Source organism: Danaus plexippus, chromosome 17, assembly GCF_018135715.1.
Source record: "Danaus plexippus chromosome 17, MEX_DaPlex, whole genome shotgun sequence".
Lineage (NCBI taxonomy): Eukaryota > Metazoa > Arthropoda > Insecta > Lepidoptera > Nymphalidae > Danaus > Danaus plexippus.
Genome location: NC_083548.1, coordinates 8889970 through 8916916, shown reverse-complemented (window position 1 = coordinate 8916916; position 26947 = coordinate 8889970). Strand labels below are relative to the sequence as shown.

Below are 26947 nucleotides of genomic sequence, written 5' to 3'. Positions count from 1 at the left end.
ATCTTAGATCTCATTAAGTTAATTTTATCTTGTAAATACATTTTTATGCAATATTCTATATTAACAATATTATAAACTAATTGATTATCGTTATAACTTCAGCATGTATATTCTGCTTAGCCTCTGATATCGTTTACGCGCTTTTAATAGTTGCAACCATGGAGTTATGTTTGTGTCAGTTTGTTCCGAGAAATACAAGGGAAGAGTACCTACGACATAACGACATAACTACGGGCGTACAACAACATAGTTTGTACCGCCGTATTGGTATCAATAAACGTGACTCGAACACGAATTAAAGTCGGCGGCACTGCTCGTGATATACTCTTTAAATTAATATTATTGATATATGTCTTTGACTATATCTTTATGGGAAGAATAACGGTACGCTTAACACGAGTTCGTATTGTCAGGGTAATGGCTACATACGTATAATTTCCCGTTTCTGACCTACGTTCGTATTGTTATGTTAAGATTGATGAATGAAAAACCTAATGAGATATAAGGATTTCGCGACTATTCATTGAAAAAAAAAAAATTAAAACCGTGACCACGTTTACTGCGGAGTAAACGAAACGTCGGGAGAGTTCAGTTAAAATATTTGAAATATTAAAGTAAATATTAATTTTATTTCAATAAAAAAATCTGTAAATAATTTGTATGTAGTGTGATGATGGAAATTTGTTAAGCAGAAATATTCTATCTGCTAAGGTTTTATTTTAATACATATACTGTGACTTTGTGTTTTAATTATTCTATGTTGAGTGAGCAATTACAAAAACAACATATCTACCAAAATTACTGTAAGGGTTGATTAATTCTCCAGTAGCCTACAACACGGCATGGATATATTACAAACAGAGTCAATCTCTTCTTTCCCTTTCATACAAAATTACTTTTAGCTTAAACCAATGTTTGGGAATTACGTAGTTATAAATTCTGTTTTTTCTAAGACAGCATAACATTTTAATAAATAGCAATTTATTTGTATTAATTACGAGGTAGAAAACAAATCCACAATCTCTAGAAATTTTGTTCTTAAATGAGGATATTTTCATTTTGAAATCAGATTTTATTTCTGCTATATAAATGTAATATTGTACATATACATACATTGGAAATATTGTAGGTTTTGGCATTATTTTTCGCTTTATATAAAGTAACGTTTCGGGCATAAAAAGCCCTGTTATTATTGAGTTTGTATCTAATTCTGTGCTTGCGTTTCACAGTCTAGATACAGACTTAGGTCAAGAGATCAAGAAGGTTGTTGGCCGCAGTGATTCTAAGGACCCGTACAATGACTTACGATACAACTCACACGTACAGATGCACTATTGCCTTTTACTTCGACGGATCCGCTAGTTCTATGCGAATGAATAAAAAAAATCAACGCTTTGATTGCATTTATTGTACGTTTGAACATATCGCAACAAAACGTTGAAACAAAAATTAATCAAATAAGTAAAAATCATAAGATTACTCATTTTATGATATATATGTATATAACTAATAAATAATAGTTAAAAAAACTAAAAAAATAGAAAATAAATTTCAATAAATATAAACTAATAATAGTGTGAATAAAAAAAATGTATTTTATTTTTAAAAAACCGTGGGGTGCATTTTGTCAATAGATATAAATATTTTATTGACAGATATGAGTAGAGTGATTATCATTCCGATAATATCTTAAAAAGCACCCCACGCTTTTATTAAAATAAAATATATTTTTTTTTTATTCACACTATTATTAATTTAAATTTATTGAAATTTATTTTCTATTTTTTAGTTCGGTTTTCTATAAAAAGCGTGTATTTTAGTTTTTTTTTAACTATTATTTATTTTCTACTTTTTAGTTTGGTTTATTTATAATAGCTTGTTTTTTTTTAATTTTAATTAAGTTTCTTACCTTATCGACTATAGATGAAAATTATATAAATTAACAAAAATCACATTTTGCAAATTGAAAAATGGAATAATTTTATCAAATTAGTGTATTGTCATCCGTCCTCGATAAATCTACAAAGTCTGAGCGAAATCTGGCCATTTAAAGTGGGTCAAAATCGTGCCCAAAGAAGTCGGTTACAAACAAACATACAAACATACATGTGAAGCTAATAAAAACCAAAGAGCTGATAGACTTTAGGAGGAAGAAAGATAAAGATCTTTTTATAATATATTAATATAAAATTAAACTGCAAGTGTCTAGAGCGACTCCGCAGCGACAAATCTAACTTAAACATTAAAACTGTACACGAAAAAGGCATTATAAGTTCAAATACAACGTCCTGTTTCACGTGCTGCGATCAGAAGATAACAGACATAAATCAATCCATCGAACGTTTACTTGCATATAATGCTTTTATTTTTGGTTGCAACAAAACAATTTATCGTCTTCCTTTAATTTATCTCTTCCACAAATTATTGAGTTGGATATATTTGTCGAAACCACTTTAGTCATCTTTTATTAAGCATAAAATCGTTCCAGTTTATTTACATTCGATTTATTTGTTCATTAACTGGTAACTACAGAAATTGAATTCGTGAGATCGTAATCAACATCGCTTAAACATGTTATAGCATATACGTTCTGCTTCTGATTTAAAGATAACGTGACATTACCGTCAGTGACATGTCAGTGTATTTGGTCACAAAAAGTATATTCCGCCTAACCCTTAGATTAAATAAAGATACAAGCTTAAATTAATAATCAAATGTCAAGAGAATCGTTTTATAAAACACTAAGATTTAAATGAAACCAAACTAACAACTCGTATGTACATATATGTACACAATCGTTGGTATACTCGTATGTACACATATGTACAGAGGCGCTGGTATGTGTGTGTCAATATTCAAGGATCTCTTACTTCACAGATTTCTTAAAATCTCTAAATCGACAGACAACACTCGAACATATGATTAAGCGAGCCGCGAAACACCGTTCAGGAATCGCTAATTGTATCCGTCTCGTGTGATGTTTGAATAATTATCTACGCCGTAATTATTGCAGCAAGATTCACCTTTAAATATTTAACCTTCAATACCTTACACCATATGGGAATGTAATAAAGCATTTAATTTTAATTGATCGTAAACTTATTTAAACATTTAATGGAATTGTATAACATAGATAGCTTGAGCTGTAAAGGCATTGTTTGTTCAAGATGTTTCAATGACAGATTAATTAAAGAAATCGTTGCTCCGACACCCACGACACAATTACGGTGTTTTATAACGAAAGCAATTAAAAACGTTTAACTAAAGAAAATTATGGCCTATAACTTTGATTGTTTCCTATCAACGAGTTAAATTTAAGAATAGTGGGAAGGGGGGAAATAAGGCTATAGGTAAAAATAACAAAGAATACGTTATACGATCACATAACTTTAAATAAAAAAACAAACATTAAAACAAAACACATCTGTATGCAAAAACATCATATTGTTCTCGCAGTCACGAATATTTAACATCTTAGTCTTTATATACATTCAAAACTGAACTTTCTGCTATAAGGATAGGTGTCATTTTCGATAAATCTCGTTATAAGTGGCATGACAACTCTACAGGGTGTTCTTATAGTAATGAAGCACAGAGATGCCAAGTCGGATAACCCTGTATGTTGTTTAAGAGACAGCTCTATGGAACAGAATGGAATAGGCGCTAACTATATGAAAAACTCGGTGCACGACGCCGCGCCCGTTTAACTGCTTACTTACCTTTTATACACCAAATCTCAGTTTAGGATAAATTAAATTATGTGTATACACTTGTCTGTCTGAATAAAATTTCAGGTATGGTGTGGAGAGGATCTAAACTGATTACTATTATATTTTTTCATGCTATTATTAAATATCTTCTTAAATCCACGACAAAAACACAGGGATGTTACGTTTTGGTTAAATTAAATTATCATAAAAAAGGCTTTTAAATGTACATAGTGTACCAAGAAACGAGATAAAGTAACGCTGTCATTCAATACATAACTTTATTTGTACATAACAACACCTGGGATGTTCACGAGCACACATTTAGATATAAAACTATGTTTTTCGGATAAACTGCTCTATACTATTATATTATGCAATCTCCCGACGTTTTAAATACTTTACAATAACCGTGATCACGGATAGACGTGATTAAGGTGTCTTTGTGTGACACTAAAATATAGTATTAAAAATTGCGTAGTATATCCAAAAACCATAAGTTCATTATATTTGTACAATACCTTTCTGTAATTCTGTATTGTAAGACACATGTCAAGGAACGAAGGCTGGGGGAGTGTTGGTAGGCGGGGATATACAAAGAGTCTCGTCATGAATGACAATCATATATATGTATGTATTTCAAAGTATATGAAACAATTTAAGGAACGTTAAAGATATTGATCATAGTTACTTTTAAATTTGAAAATGATGAAAAAAACGGGTATAAGTTTAATTTATTCATCTTAATTAAAGTAGAAACAATTCTAAGACTAAACATATATTTACTGATTTTAACATCAAATATTCCTATTGTGCAATATTCCTAAGGCCTAAGTTCGGCTTCATAAAACGGAATATATTATATGATGTCTTCGTTGTCAATCTATCTATCTATCCGTCAGTTGTGTGTAGCAAGATTTTTTTACGTTAGCTTATGGAGGAAAGACGAAAATATTATCTGTTGATAATATTATACGAATACAAGAAAAAAAACCCTAAAGTTGTAAATTAATAAAACTCTAAAACGAATTGCTTTAAAATTATTCGGTTGGTAAACTAACTGCGACTAACCTATTGCATGCGGTAAACGGTTGCACAGAGGCATAATTAAGTTTGGGCTGACATACGCCATTTTCTTACTTATCTCATAATGTATTAGGAGTATTACTGTAGATCATCTCCCTCGTATAATAGAATATTCGTAATATATCGAGAGAGTAACCTCAGCTTTCAGGCTTGCGTTTGTCATGTCTTACTTGTAGACTCTTGATTAACGTTTAAATCAAATTCTTACAATGTGACGAATCTAAGAGTTAAAGAGTGTAAATGAGTTATCAAAGATCGTTTTAAGAACATTTTAATCTGTCAGATAAATGGCGGCGAGATCAAAGAATAGCGTGAAATTATCTGTCTAAGGATTACGTAGCATCGAACAATGCAATCAAAAATCTAGCCTGTGTTACCTATAATTATGTTAATTGTTTTTTATTCCAAGTATAAAATTAATAAGATTTTACGATGTATCAACGATAAAACTTCTACCTGCTTCGGGTTTAAGGCAACTTAATGATCTTCTGTGGGGAGATGTCCTAAGTAACAAATATTAAAAAATATATATACACACGTATTATTGAATAGAGTCAACAAGCTGACAGAGCGGAACTGTTCTACATTAGGAACTGTAACGAATCAATGCTACGTGTGACAGCACTAATTCTTCTTAACTCTACAAACTCCGTGTACAGTCTTGTGTTCAATGGCTTATTCATACTAACGCCACGCTCTATTACACGAGAACTTAATTATAATGTATTATTACTAAACATTATAAGTATTTATCACTCTGTGTATCTAATATAAAACTATGGTTCAATCGGCACTCGAAACACAACTACAAATGTCATGCATCAGTAACCTAACCGGAGCTTCATAAATATGTACGACTCCATGACATGGAGGGATCGTTTAGTTCACACACAAGTTTAAATTAAACTAACGCTTTGATTACAGTTTCCTGATTTATAATCAAGTTAGTATATTAACTGGCGTGATATTACAAAAACATCATCAAAGTGTTTTCAACTTTATTACATTTCAGTACGCTACAATTTGCATTGTTGCATTTGATGGTAGGTTTGTATCAAATGTAGGCGCTGTTTAGGGTCAGATTATTTAGCTTATTACGTATATGTTTTAATTTCGGACAGTGTACGTCATCAACAATATCCTTGAAAAATGTATTATTTGTATACTTCTCTAAATTTATTCTTACTGCTAAAAAATATAGTTTTTTATACCAATAAAACAATATTATAGGTAGGTGAGTAAAATGTAAAAAAATCTCAGCTTGTAAAAGACGGTCGATGCTCTATTAGATATACTAATACTAGAGTAGGCAATGACTTACGAACTTATGTTACATTCCTTAACTTTAAATGAGACTGAGTCATCCTTACATAACATTATATATCAGCGTAAAACTGATTTGACGTCAAACAGTTGAAAAGTGAAACTTTATTTTGTTACTTCACACATTAAATCACGTTCTAGTAAGCTAGTAAAATGAGGAACGAATAATATTCAAAATTATACATACATATATATAAGGGTTACCGCAAATGAAATTATCTACGTATATATTAGGGCAATATGTACAAACAGTTTAATGATATAGAGGATTAGAGTACAAGAACTCAAGCTATTCTAGGTTAATAAAGTGTCCATTTGTCAGTCTGTCCGTACGACTTAAATGTCTACAATTTATATTATTACTGTCGCCTAAAGCAGAATAAAGCCTTTAATACCTGCTCTAACAAAAGATACACACTTTAAGGTAATTTCAAGTAATCTGACACTTGTGGTAAATTGTCATGGATATACTGTAGCAAGTATAACATGAATCCCACTTACGCCTTATGTTATACTAAAATTACAAATTCGACGCGTCTCTTTAACTGACAAACTTAAGTCATTAAGGCTTCTGTGGTTTGTAATAAACCGAACTGTCAACATTAACGTGCTCACTGGTTAGGCTTCACTTATAAACCGTTACTACCCCAATTGTGAGTTAGAGTCATGTAAATTTTGTTTATTAAGATTGTCTTACAATGATTTAACTCGAATAGTCGAATAGGTCGATTTATGTGTATTGTGTAACATTTCGATTGATTTGTTATTACTGAAACCATTCTATTTCTGTTTTAACTATGTGTTAGGTTTCTGTTAGTTTATTTACGACATTATTGTATTAAAACGTGTATATAAATAGATAGACAAACACACACACGTTATAATGACGTGTAATCGATGAGCACACAATGAAAACATTCCAGTTTTCTTCGCCGGCGGCCAGGAGTGTGGAACGTTTCTAATGGCCATAATATATCAGTCCAAGTTACACTAACTGTTCAAAGAACGTAAACCTGTGATTGTTTCAATCGTATTGTGTAATGAGATCTAAGATTTTCGCGAGTATTCATTTAAATGAAACTAGTATTTTTCGGATTTACTACGCGGATTTTATTATTTAAAAACTACATAATCCCGACGTTTCGGTTACTTTGCAGCAACCGTGATCACGGGCAGACGAGGTGTGAATGTCTGTCAGTTGGTCCTTGTTATTTATCATCTACCGCCATCGATTTCTTAATTTTCTGGCGTACCGCTCTGGATGCCGGCAGAATGCGCTCACGGTGTCTTGAGGTCCTGCGGTGTGGTTTCGGACATGGGATTTTATATTTTTAAGAACGGGGTCCCAGGTGTTTGATAGATTCCAGCCATCTTCTCTATTGAAATTGGGATGTTTTTTAATTTCAATAGCCTCGCGAATTAATCTCGGTATATACTTGTCTTCCCGAGCGAGGATTTGAGGTTTATCAAAACGAATGTAGTGGCCTGGTTTGTCCATTGTGTGTTCACACACTGCTGACTTCGACGCGCGCCTGTTTTTGATGTCTGAGATGTGTTCCTTAACCCTTGTACCGATGCTCCTCTTCGTCTGTCCAATGTATGACAAGCCACAGTCACAGTCGAGTTTGTATACACCCGCTTGTTGTAAAGGAATGTTACTCTTGATTGGTCTCAAGAATTGGCTCACTTTCTTATGTGGTTTGTAAATAGTTTTAATGGAAACCTTCTTCAAGATGTTGCCTATTCTGTCAGTAACTCCCTTCACATATGGTAGTATTGCAGGTTGTCGTTCAACTGTGGGTGGCTTCAGGTGGTTCTTGCGATGCTGGCGAGGCACGGGCAGGTTGTTGATGGTGAGAGCATGTTTTACATGCTGCAGCTCGGCCTCTAGGTGGTCAGCATCACAAAGGTGTTGGGCTCTCTGTAACAAAGATTTGCCAACGGTAGCTAACTGTATAGGGTGGTGGTGCGAGTTACCGTTGAGGTACCTGTCCGTGTGTGTGGGTTTCCTATAAACAGTATGTCCCAAAGTATTGTCAGGATTCCTAATGACAAGTATATCAAGGAAAGCTAAAGAATTATTTGCCTCCAATTCTATAGTAAACTGAATCTTACTATTGATAGAATTAAGATGGTTCAGAAAAGCAGATGTTTTATTTTTATTTAATATTGTGAAGGTGTCATCTACATACCGTTTATATATTAAAGGTCTTATAGGAGGAGAGCAAAGGGCTCGCACCTCGAAGTCTTCCATGAATATGTCAGCGACAACGGGGGAAACCGGCGAACCCATTGCAACTCCATCTACTTGTATGTAGAATTCATCCTTCCACATGAGGTAGCCAGATGTTAGGCAATGCTTTAATAGTTCTGCATATTCTATAGGCATATTGTTATCCTTTAACTTACCTCTTACAATCTCAATGCAGTCAAGAACAGGTATACTAGTGAATAATGACTGTACATCGAAACTGACCATACTGTCATTGTCACTTAATTTTAGGTGTTTTAAATCTTTGACAAATTGGTAGGAATCCTTAACAAATGACTTTGTGTGGCCCCGGAGTGGTGATAATATCTTTGAAAGAAATTTAGCCAGTTTATAAGTTGGTGAGTCAATCTGGCTTACTATTGGGCGTAATGGAACATCTTGTTTATGGATTTTAGGCAACCCATACAATTTGGAGGTTTTGCACACGATGGTACGAGTGATTTGATATCAAGATTAAGTTTTGAACTGTATTTGTTTATTAAAATTTTGTTTCTGTTAAAACTTTAGTTGTCGGGTCTTTGTTAACTTTTTTATAAATAGAATTATCTGAAAGTATTTCGATTATTTTATTATCATAATCACTCGTATCCATTATTACGGTCGCGTTCCCTTTATCTGCACGGAGGACAGTCAGGTCTTCATTGTTGCGAAGTTGTTTGAGTGCAACCGATTCCTGACGAGAGATATTTTGTCGAGGCAATTTGCTCCGGCGCAGAACATACGAAACATCCTGCCGGATTGCTTCAGACTCTTCTCTAGTGACATGATTTTTATGAAGACATTCCTCAACGTTACAGATAATGTCTTCGAACGGTAATTTTGATGGCACTGGTGCAAAATTCAATCCTTTTTTAAGGATCTCAACGGTTTCTTTATCTAAAGTTTGTTTTGACAGATTGACAACAGTTACCGATGTTTGTGTTGCCCGACTTAAATTAATATTATGATTATTGCCATTACTATTACAACTTTTAATTTTTTCCGTTAATTTTTTAAATTTATTAATTTTATTATTTTTCAATTGATTATACGTGAATTGTTCACGTTTATTAATAATATCAAAACATTTTTGCCAATCTGTCTTTGACAAACATTTTTCGATTTCGTAACTCAGAACATCAATTTCAAAATCTAACTGCCGTGCATCCGACCGATGTTGTCTAATAAGATGACAAAGTAACCGTTTACTTGCCTGATGGAGTATCCTGCCGCTATGTTTGATGTCTTTTTTTGGTGATATTTTGACACATGTTGGTATGATGTCGTGATCCCGGCATCTCTTGAGGAAATTCAAGGATGGTAATAGTTTGGCTTTCTTCGTCTTGAGGTACTCCAACCGGCGTATTCTATTTGCGATATCCAGTCCGTACTGGTTCACATAATGAGATCTAAGATTTTCGCGAGTATTCATTTAAATGAAACTAGTATTTTTCGGATTTACTACGCGGATTTTATTATTTAAAAACTACATAATCCCGACGTTTCGGTTACTTTGCAGCAACCGTGATCACGGGCAGACGAGGTGTGAATGTCTGTCAGTTGGTCCTTGTTATTTATCATCTACCGCCATCGATTTCTTAATTTTCTGGCGTACCGCTCTGGATGCCGGCAGAATGCGCTCACGGTGTCTTGAGGTCCTGCGGTGTGGTTTCGGACATGGGATTTTATATTTTTAAGAACGGGGTCCCAGGTGTTTGATAGATTCCAGCCATCTTCTCTATTGAAATTGGGATGTTTTTTAATTTCAATAGCCTCGCGAATTAATCTCGGTATATACTTGTCTTCCCGAGCGAGGATTTGAGGTTTATCAAAACGAATGTAGTGGCCTGGTTTGTCCATTGTGTGTTCACACACTGCTGACTTCGACGCGCGCCTGTTTTTGATGTCTGAGATGTGTTCCTTAACCCTTGTACCGATGCTCCTCTTCGTCTGTCCAATGTATGACAAGCCACAGTCACAGTCGAGTTTGTATACACCCGCTTGTTGTAAAGGAATGTTACTCTTGATTGGTCTCAAGAATTGGCTCACTTTCTTATGTGGTTTGTAAATAGTTTTAATGGAAACCTTCTTCAAGATGTTGCCTATTCTGTCAGTAACTCCCTTCACATATGGTAGTATTGCAGGTTGTCGTTCAACTGTGGGTGGCTTCAGGTGGTTCTTGCGATGCTGGCGAGGCACGGGCAGGTTGTTGATGGTGAGAGCATGTTTTACATGCTGCAGCTCGGCCTCTAGGTGGTCAGCATCACAAAGGTGTTGGGCTCTCTGTAACAAAGATTTGCCAACGGTAGCTAACTGTATAGGGTGGTGGTGCGAGTTACCGTTGAGGTACCTGTCCGTGTGTGTGGGTTTCCTATAAACAGTATGTCCCAAAGTATTGTCAGGATTCCTAATGACAAGTATATCAAGGAAAGCTAAAGAATTATTTGCCTCCAATTCAATTCAATATGTTGTCAATCTGTCAAAACAAACTTTAGATAAAGAAACCGTTGAGATCCTTAAAAAAGGATTGAATTTTGCACCAGTGCCATCAAAATTACCGTTCGAAGACATTATCTGTAACGTTGAGGAATGTCTTCATAAAAATCATGTCACTAGAGAAGAGTCTGAAGCAATCCGGCAGGATGTTTCGTATGTTCTGCGCCGGAGCAAATTGCCTCGACAAAATATCTCTCGTCAGGAATCGGTTGCACTCAAACAACTTCGCAACAATGAAGACCTGACTGTCCTCCGTGCAGATAAAGGGAACGCGACCGTAATAATGGATACGAGTGATTATGATAATAAAATAATCGAAATACTTTCAGATAATTCTATTTATAAAAAAGTTAACAAAGACCCGACAACTAAAGTTTTAACAGAAACAAAATTTTTAATAAACAAATACAGTTCAAAACTTAATCTTGATATCAAATCACTCGTACCATCGTGTGCAAAACCTCCAAAATTGTATGGGTTGCCTAAAATCCATAAACAAGATGTTCCATTACGCCCAATAGTAAGCCAGATTGACTCACCAACTTATAAACTGGCTAAATTTCTTTCAAAGATATTATCACCACTCCGGGGCCACACAAAGTCATTTGTTAAGGATTCCTACCAATTTGTCAAAGATTTAAAACACCTAAAATTAAGTGACAATGACAGTATGGTCAGTTTCGATGTACAGTCATTATTCACTAGTATACCTGTTCTTGACTGCATTGAGATTGTAAGAGGTAAGTTAAAGGATAACAATATGCCTATAGAATATGCAGAACTATTAAAGCATTGCCTAACATCTGGCTACCTCATGTGGAAGGATGAATTCTACATACAAGTAGATGGAGTTGCAATGGGTTCGCCGGTTTCCCCCGTTGTCGCTGACATATTCATGGAAGACTTCGAGGTGCGAGCCCTTTGCTCTCCTCCTATAAGACCTTTAATATATAAACGGTATGTAGATGACACCTTCACAATATTAAATAAAAATAAAACATCTGCTTTTCTGAACCATCTTAATTCTATCAATAGTAAGATTCAGTTTACTATAGAATTGGAGGCAAATAATTCTTTAGCTTTCCTTGATATACTTGTCATTAGGAATCCTGACAATACTTTGGGACATACTGTTTATAGGAAACCCACACACACGGACAGGTACCTCAACGGTAACTCGCACCACCACCCTATACAGTTAGCTACCGTTGGCAAATCTTTGTTACAGAGAGCCCAACACCTTTGTGATGCTGACCACCTAGAGGCCGAGCTGCAGCATGTAAAACATGCTCTCACCATCAACAACCTGCCCGTGCCTCGCCAGCATCGCAAGAACCACCTGAAGCCACCCACAGTTGAACGACAACCTGCAATACTACCATATGTGAAGGGAGTTACTGACAGAATAGGCAACATCTTGAAGAAGGTTTCCATTAAAACTATTTACAAACCACATAAGAAAGTGAGCCAATTCTTGAGACCAATCAAGAGTAACATTCCTTTACAACAAGCGGGTGTATACAAACTCGACTGTGACTGTGGCTTGTCATACATTGGACAGACGAAGAGGAGCATCGGTACAAGGGTTAAGGAACACATCTCAGACATCAAAAACAGGCGCGCGTCGAAGTCAGCAGTGTGTGAACACACAATGGACAAACCAGGCCACTACATTCGTTTTGATAAACCTCAAATCCTCGCTCGGGAAGACAAGTATATACCGAGATTAATTCGCGAGGCTATTGAAATTAAAAAACATCCCAATTTCAATAGAGAAGATGGCTGGAATCTATCAAACACCTGGGACCCCGTTCTTAAAAATATAAAATCCCATGTCCGAAACCACACCGCAGGACCTCAAGACACCGTGAGCGCATTCTGCCGGCATCCAGAGCGGTACGCCAGAAAATTAAGAAATCGATGGCGGTAGATGATAAATAACAAGGACCAACTGACAGACATTCACACCTCGTCTGCCCGTGATCACGGTTGCTGCAAAGTAACCGAAACGTCGGGATTATGTAGTTTTTAAATAATAAAATCCGCGTAGTAAATCCGAAAAATACTAGTTTCGTATTGTGTAGTTTACTGGATTTATTTAATGTTTAACCTCGAGTCAAAAAGTCTTAACGTGTTCTCCGTGCATATTAGTATTTTTAAATAAAATATGTCATCGAGTTGTTTCTGTAGATTTTGTTTGATGTGCACACATTCACATGTCACGGCAATTGTAGAAATTATGGCAATGTCTGTGAGAGTTGATATATGATAATCAATGTCTGTTCATAAAGAAATGGACTTTTTGTAATTCGCCAATGATTATTCAGTAAACGTCCACTTTGACGACATTGTCTCTTAGTTTATCAAGTATTTCCGCTTCCTCGTACCAAGTAACACTTGAACAGTTACAATAAATGATTTACACAGAGCAGGAGTTAGTCGCCAAAGGAATGCGAACAATCCATTCCATTATTGATTTTCAGTTTTAATATACTTCAATCTTACAATTAACTTAACAAGCCAAATGTTTTGTGACTTATAGGAGCCAGTTATTCCTAACTATATCTCTTGCTATCCTAGTTAGCGGGGTAGACTGTATCTAGAACATAAATAATGGTTCAAGTGGAGCTAGAATTAATTTCTACTACAAACATCCGTGTAATGTATCTATCAAATTAATTAGCAACAAGATAAATATTAAACTCACCGTGGCTACTGATGTTTCTTTACCGAGTTAATGTATTTAATAACTACTAGAGGATTATATTAAATGACGTATATTTTGTTTGTAAATTCTTAAACAACTGGTATTGAAAACAATAAAATTGTCAGAGAGACATTACGTACCTTTTGATATTGGTATTATTAACATGTACATACATTCTGCCAAGTTTTCTTGTTAGGATTATTATTATTATCATTGATAAAATAACTGTGGATCTTAAAAAGGATTGTTCGAAATCTCAAGCATCTTTCTAGTATGTATAAGTTAAAAAAATCCTTTAAAATTATTAATTTCATTAAAAAAACGTATTTTTCAACAAAAACTTTATCGTTATATTAAAATATGCGAGATTTTTATTTGCATATGACTAAATGGAGCGTTTGCTTATGACACGACTGACTTGAGCTCGTTTATATAATAATTAAGGCCACATAACAGTTATCGTCTAGCGAAGTGACAAGCTAGCGAGTGAAATATTCGATAATATAAAATGTAATAACTCCGGGATCCGAAATATAAAATAAATGACTACGTCCTCGGCTTCGGGTACAAGTAACATGTCTAGCAAAAGTTTGAAATCTTTGGACACGTCTCCTAATAAGTGTACATATATATGTACTGAGAATTTCTTGTAGCGAATCCCAGCCGTTTCGGGGATCAACGAACCCTGCAACATGTATCATTATGGTGAAATATGGCATTTCGATTGTAAATTACTGACAATTAAATGTGGCCGCTACCGAGCTATTGCTCTGTCACAGTGGAAGACATTTAAAATTGTGATATTCAAGTGTCATTAAGCGTATAACAGCTCTCAATATATTTGAATACCGGTCTCCTGTGTGTTCACAAAACTCATTAGACGTGTGCGAAGAATTAAAAAGATGATGAAGCTATTAAAACGAGATATATGATTATGAATTCGGACCCGCCCATAACTTAATTTGAAAGGCTTTGATTAAAATATTAATACGATATAAATGGAAAGTTTTTTATTTACTAAATTATTTTTAACTTATAAGCTACAACATAATTAATTTTTAAATTAAACTGAATTTTTTCGGATAAGTATGTCTCTTATTATTTTATTTTTACATTTTCCCGACTCATAGACTTTTCAGCAACCGTGATCACGGGCAAAAGATATGAAATAAAAACGCGTAACTTACTTTTATTTAAAAAATATACACGAGAGAATCTTAGATATCGTTACTAATATTTCTGCTATTCATTGGTTGTCAAGCATAATTATTTTCATTTATTCAATTCTGAACTTAGACCGTCAGCTTCCTAAACTTTCTTCCCAGCAACTAGCCGGTCACCACCGTTCCGTTTAAGTGAAGTGAGTTGCACCAGGGCGTGAGTGTTTAAGATCGATTCGTCATAAACCTCATTGCTAAGAGTATGAGAACAATAGTTTCCTCTTATTTCTACACTATACCTATAAAGGTCCAACCCCAAGTCAGAGCCCCTAATTTTCTTTCATTACTCAGTCATAATAAACATAAAATTATTTAATCGTATTAAAGAAAGTAGAGTGAATAGAATACTTAGTGTAACAGATCTTACTCACGCCGCGACATTTAATACTGAAGCCCGAAAATAAAGGGAAGTGATATTACATAGAAATAGAGATGGCTTCTGTTTTATGACAACCCTTATACTGTCAGGTGTTCGATAGTTGTCTATTTAGACCATGTAATTATCAGAACGTTCAAAAATTATAAATTTTTAACGGTATAATTTTAATTTTTTTTAATATTACATCTATCAACCCTCTTATAAGGTCTAAATATATTAAAAGCAACACTAATTATATATTTATTTATTTATTCATTGGAAAATAAATAAATATTTGATATTTAATTAAATATGTCATGTCGTGACACATCGCCTCTCAGAACAACATTTAGAAACCTTTGTATATATACGGCTGAATATGTTTATAGTTAATATAAGTGTTTGTCCTGAATACATGTAATTATAATTGATTATTGTATATATTTTTTATTTCATTAAAATAATTTAAATTAAGAATTATACAACTTATTTAAAAAAGTTTCTTCTACATTTATTACATGCAATAGTAAGATTATTTAAAATCACAGGGATGTCCTATCTTATGGTTATGTCATTTATATTTTATTCAATATATTTTCAACCGAAACAAACTTTATACAACAGTGAGGTCGATGACATCCCACATTGTTTTTAACGCGTTTTCAGTCTGCCACAAAACGGTAGCTCTTCACCAGTATTTGTGGTGAGATGAACTGTTAAATGGCTAACAAAAGTATTGTAAAGTACAATATTTAAGATCTGTGCCTTGAAATAATTATAACTTAGGAATAAACATATCGTCGATATAAAGCTATTTATTTGGTGTGTTTAATTTTTTTGTTATCGCTATGTCATTATTACCAAACAAATCAGAGTTGTCGGTTAAACAAGCTGTATATTGTAGAATATACTTGTTTTAAACTCGTGACCCCGGCGAGTGTTCCCAGAGCCAACACCACTCCTAGTTCAACATAAACCTCGTATCGAACGCGAACCTGATCTCTTTCATCTTATCTACAATCACAGACTGGAACAGAAGATACGTACATTGTATATTGTAATATTGTCGTATCTCTTTCGGAACACAGAAAAGATTTAAGGGTACTAACTTTATTATATTATTCAACATTAATGTTATAAAATTAAATCAAAAACTTTTGTTTCAGGCAAAAGGATGAACAAAATAATGAGACTATTGAGATATTCAATATTAATATACGTCTTGATTATATTGATTTGACTTAAAAGAAGTATAACAGGGAGTGTATCACGTATAAAAGTAACTCTACATATATCTCCACATATTGTAAAATATTATAACTTACTTGCAATTCATGATAAACTTAAATGTTGTCGTGACAGCAGATCGTGACGGCACCGTCGCCTCTACCTTGTCTACTTTACCACAGAGCAGAGTTCCTGACAACTCTACATCGCATGATTTTTTTTTGTTATAAAAAAGACATGACATTGTACTTGTACATGCATATTTTGATGTGCCATAGACGATGAACGAACAGATCGCTCACTTGAGAGTAGGTGGTCACCATCGTCCAAGGGTATTTCGCAATGTCAGCACCAAGGATCCCTATGATCTTGCTTCTGAAGGGGAGTGCCCTAAAATGTTGGAGCTACATTGAATGGTGTTTTTTAGTGGTAACCACACAAACTTGCGTATTCGAGTTGTGGACTAGAAGAACATTAAAGTTCTCTTATTAAGAAACCTACTCCAATTTCAGACACAAGCTTTTTCCCAATTCTTCCAGTTAATACGCAGGATATATAGTTTGTTTCATAGCACCTTATTTTGAAGAACGCAAGTGTTAAAGAGCAGGGGTTCCGAGCATAACTCGCCGATAAAAATCTTTAGGCTCCTCCCCGACAATTCGTCCTCAACGAAAACCATATTAGCGATCATTAATATGCTGGCACACTGTTTGTTTTATTGAACTGTTAATAACCTAAAACCAGTAAATGTTCATCAGTATTCTTTTTATAACAATATTAAATATAACTTTTCATGAGTTATTTATTTTTTTCAATATAATCATTTCGTAAGAAACTACAGAGACCGGAAACGTTAACATTGATCGTTTATTTAGTTTCTAAGTTTTTATACATATTTCATACATAAATCTTCCAGTTAAATATCCTAAACAAAGCAGTCTTAAACATTAATTCAATTTACTAAACAAATTTTATTCAATTGGTCTTAATCGTATAACTGACTTGTATGCCGTTCCCAAATCGTCCCTCCTGCACAAGCCCTGTTTCTGAACAATAAGAAATACCACGCTCCATTAGAGGGGACGGAGCCGAGCCCTTCAGAGTAAGAACAGCTTCCGACGTCTGATGAATAGGAGACGGCGGACATAAGGGATATGACGTCACGCTGGAGAGAACAAGAGACAGGAAGCTGGGTGAAGGAAGGTTCCACTGTTTTATAGCTACACATGGAACTACTGTAATGTGTTGAAGAACATTCTTATGATACTGGAATGAGATTCAGGATCGATAAGGAGACGGCTGCGTGTGAGAATGTGGTAGAAAAACTGATGCCAATACGGTGTGGCATGCGGAGGAAACGTCATGTTCTATATGATGTATTAGGAACAAGAAAGAAGTAAGAAATAAACATAAATGATACAGTTTATATAAAATATATGTATATTGTAACAAGTTACATATCAACCCGACACACGACACGCAACAGATCCTTAATAAATATGAGAACATATTAAAATGTCTCAATTAATTCCAATTTTTATGTGTTTAAGCATTCCAGCGAGGTGTTTATGCAAATTATTATATACATAATTAAGGTTCTGTTTTCAACTTCCGTTTGTATAAATATCAATGTATATATAATAGAACCTTTCCGGGATAGGTTTTAGATTTCTATTGACAATATATAAATACATCCTAACAGGGTACTTATTCGATCAAAGGACCTTTTAATCGTAGTTAGTGAGTACATAATGAACGTTGAGTTAACGTCTAAACACTGTTAATAATACTGAATTAAATATACTGTAATTTATAATATAATCGAGAAATTATACCGTTCTTTTAAATAAACAACACGTTTTTTTTATTGAGTATTTTTTCAACTGAACTAAGTTTAAGCAACGATATCAACATGGCCGAATGTCTTATAATAATGTCATTTGTATGTACGTATGTTAATTCCTTTTGAAATCAATGTATACGTTATCTGATATTTGATATTTATTTTTATAATTCTTATATGTTTGACACATTTACATATTTATCTTAAATACATTTGTCATTTTCACACGAAAAAATTTTGTTTATAGTTTTGGTTTCGTATTTGAATTGGAAATATATAATAACTATATATAAGAATTCTCTACCTTTTCTAAAAATCTTTTTTAAAGCTAAAAGTAGTTCAAACGATTTTTCTTTTTTAAAAGTACTGTTAAAATTAGAGCGCTTAGGCCTTAGGGGCCATCCATACACTACGTCACACATTAATGGGGAGGGAGGACATCAGCCAAGTGTGACATCGTGTGACAAGGGGCATGGGGGGTCAATGTTTTTATGACGTCACATATTTAAATTTAAAATACTAAAACGAAAAATTAAAAACAAAAATCTGTTTTATGAAATGTCGGTCTTTACGTTGATTTTATTAGATTATTATTTAATAACAATACTTAGAAGATGAAAATAACTGTTTTCTGGCGGTTTTTAAGTACATACATAAATTTTAAAAATGCGTGACGGCACACCAGGAAGGGGGAGGGGGGTATAAAAATGTATCAACCTGTGACTAGGACGGGAGGAGGGGTTCAAAAGTCCTAAAATTCGTGTGACGTACTTTATGGATGGCCCCCCATTATATATAAAAGCCGTTTATAAAGGCGTACATTAAAATTCTTCCCAGAACGTGTTGGACATTAAAATGTACTATAATTAGATTTAAAGATAATCTGCTTTTTAACTAATTAGCATGAAAAATATTATGTTAACTCAAACTGATATCACACAGACCATGTCAAACAGAGACATCACTTCCTCTCGCTTATACTATTTCTGAACATTTTTTTATTTAAATTAACTGAATTATATTGCATTCACCTGCTTTAAGAGCTTCTATAAATTTCTACTCTGTGCGGTTCCTCGTTAAATGAAGGCGGGGTCAAAGTTTCTTGTCTAACCTAAGCTTAATAGTCTTAACCTGTACCGCCGTGAACAGATGTCGCTTCTTTATGGTGTTCCAGTGGCGATGGAGATGACCACAGAATTAATTACCATTCCAGTTTAGGGCGATAAAACAAATCGGGTGTAATTTATGTAACAGCCGCTATTAGCTCATAACACATACGTCTTCTTGCTAGCGTTGTTGGTATATTTCCAGATTTTCAAAAATATCTTTATTGTAGAAAGAAAGCGAATGGTATTTGAATTACTATCGAGACTTCATATTGATTTTTAATAACGAGATAACTATTTCATAGCTCAATAAAGTGACCGTATGAGGCTTGTAGTGAAGTTGTTTATAAATGCTACACCTGCTATAATTACAGCAATAAACACTTGTGGACTTGAAGCCATTAGGAGTAAGCCGTGACGCCTTATACGTTACACGCCTGGAAGAGGTATTTGTAAGGGAAATATAGTGATTTGTATTAAATGTATTGTGATATATAACACAGCATACGGTGTCAGAGATAGTCCGACTTATACATGTACATACACACGAATCTGCAACTTGTATGTATGTCTGTGTGTCATTAGTCGTTCCCAATAATGTGGTCGGCCCGCTCTATACAGATCTTTAACTTTCCCAGCTCATATTTGTACAACAGTCCGAGTAGTGCCGTCTTTGTTGTACAACATGAGAATGAAGGAGATAGCTGACAATACAATACGAACTACTTCCTTAGAGAACCTTTTAATTACTTTATTAAGTTCAACATTTCTTGGAAAAGTTAATATATTTATGTATAATTTTTCTGCCACCTAAGATAAATTTATTATTATTATTTGACATTTCATTAAATAAAACAGGTGCATAACGTTTAAAACATTTTACAATTTGGCTAAAAGAAATTTAGAAATCAGAAAAAACAGTAGAGAATAGAAAGTGTCATAAGTCGCTCAGAATGACATGACAGGTTTATAGTGTTGGGTTAGTAGACATTTATTTCGCATATTGACCGTCACGCGTAGTGTACACAGAACAGCACTATTAGTGGTTAAAAAGTAAAACTGTTTTACACTCACGAGTTCGTATAATTCTGCGGAAAAATTCACAAATACAAGACAAACGCTTGATGCAGGAAGTTTATAAGAGAAATTATTTGGAGAATTAACGGGAATAATATGTGATAAATAATTTAATACGATTTAAATAAAATTTTGGCCAGGGCTTAACAGAAAGCTTCGTGGATAGAACTGTTAACAGGCGTCTCCACCAATGTGTTTTTAGGCAGAGAATGGCTGGTGGTTCACTGACATGACCAACTCACAGTTTTTAAAATATTGACTACTTGTCATACAAAGGTGTGATTATTTGGTAACAAGGTATCGACTATAAAGACGCTGTGCTGTCATCCTCGGTGATCAGTGTAGTAATAATATTGTACGGGGAATCCAAGGATAAACCGTAAAAAACCCATAATATCAATGTTTTTCCTAAAAACGGAACTTGGACATATTTTTAAAATCTATATCTTTGTTAATTGAGATCTAAGACTTTCGCGACCATGCATTTAAATGAAACTAATATTCTACGCATCTCGTCTGCCCGCGATCACGGTTGCTGCTAAGTAACCGAAACGTCGAGAGTATGTAGTTATTAAAAATAATAAAACACTTAGTAATCCGAAAAATATTAGTTTCATTTATATCTTTGTCATCGCGAAAGTCTGAGACAATAATTTTGTTCCTCATAAGAATTGTTTGATCGATTAATGTATTCAGGTGAAGAGATACATACAGGTATGGAAGTGCCGTTACCATACAGGTATAGAAGGAAAATGCCATTGAACGAATCTCAATTTAAAATTTTATTTAAAATAAAAAATACAGACATTTATGCAAAATAAAAAATACAGACATTTTAAACAGTTTATTATCCAACCCACGTCAATGTCGGGACAATGAAACTTCACGAGTTAGATTTATATACTGACGCATTGTAATATATGTCTTAATTGGTTCCAATGGAAAACTGGTGGTGGGAGGCAGCTGGTGGAGTTATTGAATCTCCTTATTAATTAAATATTATAGGGAAATGTTAATTCAAAAAAAAAAACAACGCCATCTATAAAATATAACACAAGTTTTGAAGATTGTCTAACCTGAATGGTTATTATATGTATCTGTTTGATATGTTTCAATAATAAATGACCTTAGACACATGTGAATTATTATAGTAACTGAGGAACGAGATACACGCGTTTTATTCTGGGACCATAATGAATGGTTGCATACCCCATTGATCAATGTTGATTTAAAAATAATCTAGTCAACAGAGACCTCTTGTTTCCCATAGTCGGGAACAATAACCATCCATCACCTTACATAATTATTTATTCAAATAAGATAACACCGGTGGGTCCACTCGGTAAGCAAACGGGAGCTTTATCAGAGGTTTAATTTATAGCGAGCTTTCAATTTAAGCTTTCAAACGATCGATAGGTTTCAGTATATATAAATATGTATGTACAAACAAGCGGTCCGTAATAAACAAATCAAATAAAGAGCACGTGGGTGGCCACAGACTATAAATGTTATCCGACATAGCTTAACGGACATCATGAAAACGTTCCTTTAATATATTCAGTAGTATATAAACAGGAACACATAACACAACTAATATCCCTCGACAGTCGTTAATCGGCTATGATCTATTGATTATTTCAAGTTGAAGAGTAAAATATAAATGTCACTTTGTTTGACATTTAGTGACAATACACATTGACGTATACGTAATCTGTCAAAGCCATTAATGTGTGTAATGTTTATTTTAACGATTTTAACATATTTCTTATTTATTTAATACAAAAAAGTAACTTTATACACTTCTTGATATAAAACTAAATGTGTGTTACACATACATTGAGTTCTGAAATTCTCAATAAAATGTAAACACTTTTTTCCTTTCACGTATGTATGTAAATGTGATGTGAACTACCAAACGACTAAGCGTGTTATATTAATGTATATAGTCGTGTTAAATATAATTGAGTGTATCGTCATATAATTAAAACGGTGATCGTCCGTCCGTTACTCCGCAGTCGGGTGAGAGGTTAATTGGCTCCGGCGTTTCAACATTGGAGACACAGGAAAAACTTACAAGACAAAAACATTCTTCAATTGAACACACGACATTTGAAAGTCTGATAGTTTAATTATATTTTTATAAACAAAATAATATTTAATTTGCATTGTGTATGAGATTCCCAAAGTGTTTTATTTTCTTATTAAACCTTTATATCCTCTTGTTGCAGGTTGTATTCATCTTGTAAGTGTAATTGTATTTTGTAGTACAACTAGTGTTTTTTTTTTTTCAATTATTCCGAGAGAACAGAATTCACTGAAGGACTAATGTGTAATAAAATATACTTGTTTCAATACTATTCTACTTGCTGTATTATTGTATGTTGTATAAGACACGTATATATAAAATGTGTAACTTTGATATTTCTTATCGTACATCCGGTGGTAGACGAACCTCGAACTCATAAAAGCCATCGTGGGAAAAGTAACACTACCGCCAATAAAACCTTATTCTGTTAAACCTTTTTTGTATGGCTGACAGTTGTTGTTTATCAGGATTGCCTGGTTTAACTCGGTACAAAATTTATTAATTTTATATTGCTAGATTCGTTTGGTACAAATTATGTGGGTGGAGATGAGTTTGTCGGACGGCAAGCAGGTAGTGTCAGAAAGCAAGATTATAGTTTACCTAAAGATCCCTCATTCAGAAGATAAAAGTCGTATTTTAATTATATTTTAATATAGAACAAATTTAATTCATTCGTGACGTCGTGATTCGTTACGTATAAATATTACAAAAAAAAAATATTTGTAGGTTTTAACCTCAGTTTTACAAAAGCCAATTTTGGAGTGCACTTTATATCTATTTTCAAGCTACGTTACATCTATGAACATGAACGTAGCTTCGTTACTGATAACGTTAGCAAACTTGACAGCGTCGGTGAAATAAATATGAGTTAAATTGAACTAACTTACTTCGTCTAACTATCTTTAATATTACATGAGTAGTTTCAATGTAATTTTTAATTTTTAAATATAACGAACAGGTAAAATTTCTAAAATTTTTACCATTTCTAAGTATCACGCACGTTTCGTTCAATATTATAAGCACTTATTAGATGTCCGGCTACCTCCAGGTCGTTACAAAAGCTGAATATAATTCTATTACGCCTCATCGCTGACCGTCAACAAAAAATATCTGTATTGAGTGAGTTCTCACTGATTAATTTCATTGTTGTCATTGACGAAAGAATTGACGTCGTTTTTTTGTCAATTAAAAAATAATATTTCTTTAACAGGATCCATCTCATCCTTGAAAAAAATATCGACAAATATTCCTGTGTATTTCATATTGATGCATATTAAATAGTTATTGTTTGCATTCGTATAATATAACGGTGTCGGAAGAAAATGTTGTGAACATAGTTTAAGGAGACAATAAAAAAATAAGGTTATTTAGTTCTAGAAGGCTTCATATCTTGCTTTAATATTAAAATAGGTTATGTGGGTTAGTCACTCATTAGAGTCGGTATGACCGATTGGAATACACACATATTCTAAGAATACTCCAATTACCATACCTGAATCAGAAGTAGATGGAACAGTTAAGAATATTTTAGGGATGCTAAATGACTGGAACTGACCGGAAGGGAAACGTCTCTGAACAGGGATTTTTGAATTTAAATTAAAATAATCTTTATCTGTACTGGTTAGGTTTTCCGGGGTAATTTTTTTCTTAGGGAGTGTTGGCTGTTGTTTAGGAACAGATGAATTTGTACATTTCTAGGAAAGAAATTCGATTCGATAAAACTAAGTAAATAAACCGTGATGGACCCGGCGCCTGCTCGGAGGATCGATGGAATGCTGAGAAGATTTCGTCTCGTCATCAAATTTTCAGAGTTAAAATCGATTAATTCAAACGTAAGAACAAACTAAGATATTATTTCAAGTTATGTAAATGGACCTTTTTTTTTTTGGAAAAACACTTCTTCGGTGAACAATCTATGATGGTCTCTAACTACGGGTTTATGCAAAATCCAATAGAAAACAACACCGTCGTCCCAGTATGAAGCCGCCCCAAATCCCAAGGTGACTTCGACTCTCGATCGGAGGATCTGATACGAGGCTTGACCTCAACTCGCTTTTAAAATCAAAAGCCTTTTGTTAAAATACAGAACCGCGTTGAAGTCTTTGCGAAAGAAACGTGTTATATATTAGGGACATCTTATTTCACAATATCCACATATTACGTCTATTTTATACACATAATATTGGTAAATAGATAACACTATTTAAATTCGATTTACTTTCGAATCATTTTCCATCCACAAAAATTCAGATATTTAATAGGATAAGTCTGTATTCGAAACCTTGGTTGTCCAAATATTTTAACACACGTAAGGTTACACAAATAAGCCTTATTAGTGTTGTGTATTTGATCAGATTTAGTTAACTATATATAATATATAACAAATACCTGTTGAACGTCCAATAATATCACAACTCCGTTATCCTGACACTACACACGACACTATCAATCATTTCATTCACATCTTTAAAACTCTATACACTTGTAGACAGGTTGGTTAAACTTTTTATAAAACACGACCTTTTTTCCCGGCGGTCCAAAGCCAACTGCCGAGTGCCGCGTCGTCTCAACCAATCTCTGTCTTTTTCCAACTAGTCAATATAAAATATATTTGAAAGAGATAGAAAACTTTATAACTGAATTATATTTTATCTTGAGAAGGAAAAGTTTCTTCTTCAAGACTGTAAAATGTCCCCAAGTGGATAGGAACTTCGAATAACTTTCAACGGTTTCTTAGTGTCTCCTCGTTATTACACTAAGAATAAAATGGTCCATAATATTCTTAATATAAGACAAAGATAGTTTTAATCTATCGATAATTAATATTAGAAATCTTGGAAATCTAAAATTTTATTTTTATTATTTTAGTACATAGCAAGTATATGTACACTGAGCCGTTATAAATAGCTTCAATGTACAAAGTATAGAAAACTACAGTTCAACTATAAATTATTTTAAAACAAATGATAAACTACAGTACTACAATATGATTATTTATTTTAAGAATTCAATAAGCAGGAGCTCATACAGCGAGGAAAACCATTTCAATATAGACGTGAAATGTAAAGATTTCTAACCACGGGTTTCAATTCGGTTCACGGGCGGCTTCAGTGTTTTATATATGATAGTTGTTATGGTACGTATTTAGTTACAGTTCGCTTGTAATTCTGTTTTCCGTACTTGAATGTCAAAAATATATAAATTTATCAAAATGTTCCTCTGACATTTAAATTACGGGGATTTTTAATTGGCATATTATAATATGATCCATACATATTTACAAAACGACGTAAAGGTTTCAAAGAAATATTGTATCGGATCTTTAACGATTTAGAAACAAATCTTTATAGTTAAAAATTACGTAATATACCTACATAACTTATAAACTTCATAACTTCATACACACAAACAACACGTATATTGTGTATTGATAGGTAAATACAATAATTTTCAAATGATATAGTAAAGCAGTCTATTTATTTTATGACTGTGATAACAAAAGCGGTGTCGTGAGCTCAGTCACAGAGCGCGTCATCGAGGAGGTGCTCGTGTTAAGTTAATTACTAAAATCCGTACGTCCATTGTTCATACGAGGAGCGAACGTGACCGAGAGGCGAGAGCACACACTTGAAGTTAAATCATTGAGATGGAGGTGTATTTATCATATTATAAAAAAATATTAAAATATCCAAAATAAACCAACTCAAAGTTCCTCCGTATTGCAAAAACTATCTACCAGTAAAACTGGTCGACAATCATCAATTTGTTACGTTAAATGACTTAAATGTCTTATAAATAACATTTCAAAACATATCAAGAAAAATTGCAATTATTAAACATTACATAATCGTGAAGTGTATGTTTAGAGAGAATATGAGTGCTGATATTTTAACTTCACAATACAAGTCTTAAATATTAAAAAAAATCCTAATGTTAACTGAATATTTCATGTTTCTATTCTCAATTATCCAGACGTCTACAGCTCGAGCTTTATACTTACGAGTACAAGCCGTCTTTAAGTACAGCGTCTATGTGCCATTCAGTCGTTCGCGCGCTCCTGAGGGTCTCCATCATTGTTTTAAGTTTTCCTCGGTAGTTGTGAATGAAGGGGAAGAGATCAATAACTCTCGATGTTTTAAAATAGTTTTTGTACGGCGCCCTCGGTCTGGTACTTCAAAAGGTTTTTAGAGAATGAATCTTTTAACTTATTCCAACCATTTTTATAACTTTTTAAGTACAAAAATCAGTTCTTTAAAGTAATACGTACTTAAACTCTGTACAAACATTTGTGATTCGCTAAATCTATTTGTTTTCTAACCCTCACAAGCGACCCCCAAAAAAGGGTTCAATTCTCAACGTCACATTTTAATTTAACAGCTCTCCGATCAGCCTGATGACTAGTATTCATTTAATATTACAGCGCAAATAACATTAAGAGAAATCTAAACAGACTTTCCCTT

General features: G+C 33.7%; 1 protein-coding gene across 2 annotated transcripts in view; it reads right to left on the bottom strand.

Annotated features, from left to right (window-relative positions):
• Positions 1 to 26947, bottom strand: part of LOC116771254 (uncharacterized) — an 80748-nt gene that overhangs the window by 28548 nt on the left and 25253 nt on the right. Inside the window, exon 1 of one of the 2 annotated variants that reach the window (XM_032663055.2) lies at positions 24876 to 25016. The exons of the other annotated variant lie outside the window; for it this stretch is intronic. The gene's annotated coding sequence lies outside the window, so the exon portion shown is untranslated. Of the gene's footprint in view, positions 1 to 24875; positions 25017 to 26947 lie in introns of those variants that run through there. 2 annotated transcript variants of the gene reach the window in all.